Source organism: Hipposideros armiger, unplaced genomic scaffold (genome assembly GCF_001890085.2).
Source record: "Hipposideros armiger isolate ML-2016 unplaced genomic scaffold, ASM189008v1 scaffold_153, whole genome shotgun sequence".
In the NCBI taxonomy this organism is placed as follows: Eukaryota; Metazoa; Chordata; class Mammalia; order Chiroptera; family Hipposideridae; genus Hipposideros; species Hipposideros armiger.
Window position 1 is genome coordinate 959,198 of NW_017731503.1, and position 985 is coordinate 960,182.

The following is a 985-nucleotide window of genomic DNA, read 5'->3' on the forward strand; positions in this document are numbered from 1 at the left end:
CTATGTGATGAGATGAAGTGAAGTGTTCAGAATGGTGCAGTTTGAAACTTATAAATTGTTTATTTCTGGAATTTTTCGTTTAATATTTTTGGATCAGTGTTAACTACAGGTAACTGAAACTGAAGAAAGCAAAAACATGGATAAAGGGGAACTACTGTACCACTATCTTTTAAATGAAAATTTAAAGAGTATTCATTAAATATGAAGAATTCAGCTCAACTAGAGGACTTTTTCCTAGTTTTCAATATCTGTTAAATAGATTTTGTTTTTAAAATTCTTCTATTAATAATCTTTATAAAGCCCTTTCTTAATTTATTGATTTTAAATTATATCCATTTCCCATTAAATTAGAACATACAGTGTTCTTCCTCTGCTTTACAGCTCAGCTTGAGTTAACATGCCCTTTTCCTTTTATATTGACAAAATTTATAACATAAGTGCTGCATTTTAAATAGAAAACTTCCAGCTTTCCATGCTGATAGCACACTTGTAAACATGGTTAACATTCCTAAAACCTGCTGGGATTTCTGTAAGAAATGTGGCAAGCACCAGCCTCACAAAGTGACAGTACAAGACGGGCAAAGATTCTCTGTGTGTGCAGGGAAAGCTGCGTTATGACAGGAAGCAGAATGGTTCTGGTGGGCAGACTAAGCTGATTTTCCGCAAAAAGGCTACAACTACAAAGAAGATTGTCCTGAGGCTTGAATGTGTCCTGAGGCTTGAATGTGCAGATTTAAGAGAATGCTGGCTATTAAGAGATGCAAGCATTTTCAACTGTGGGGAGAGATGAAGAGAAATGGCCAAGTGATCCAGTTCTAAGCTCATATTTTTATCATGAAGACAATAAAATCTTGGGGCCAGCCGAGTGGCGCATTGGTTAAGAGCTGGTTTGGGATGCCAGAGGGCCCCGGTTCGGATCCCACATATGAGGGCCAGTGACACTGCCCTCTGCAGCTAAGATGCTGAACAACAGCTCAACCTGGAG

The 985-nt window shown here is 38.0% G+C and overlaps 1 pseudogene; it reads left to right on the forward strand.

Annotated features, from left to right (window-relative positions):
- The first annotated feature begins 495 nt into the window (after positions 1–495).
- LOC109387326 (60S ribosomal protein L36a-like) lies at positions 496–819 on the forward strand (annotated as a pseudogene).
- The last annotated feature ends 166 nt before the right edge of the window (positions 820–985 follow it).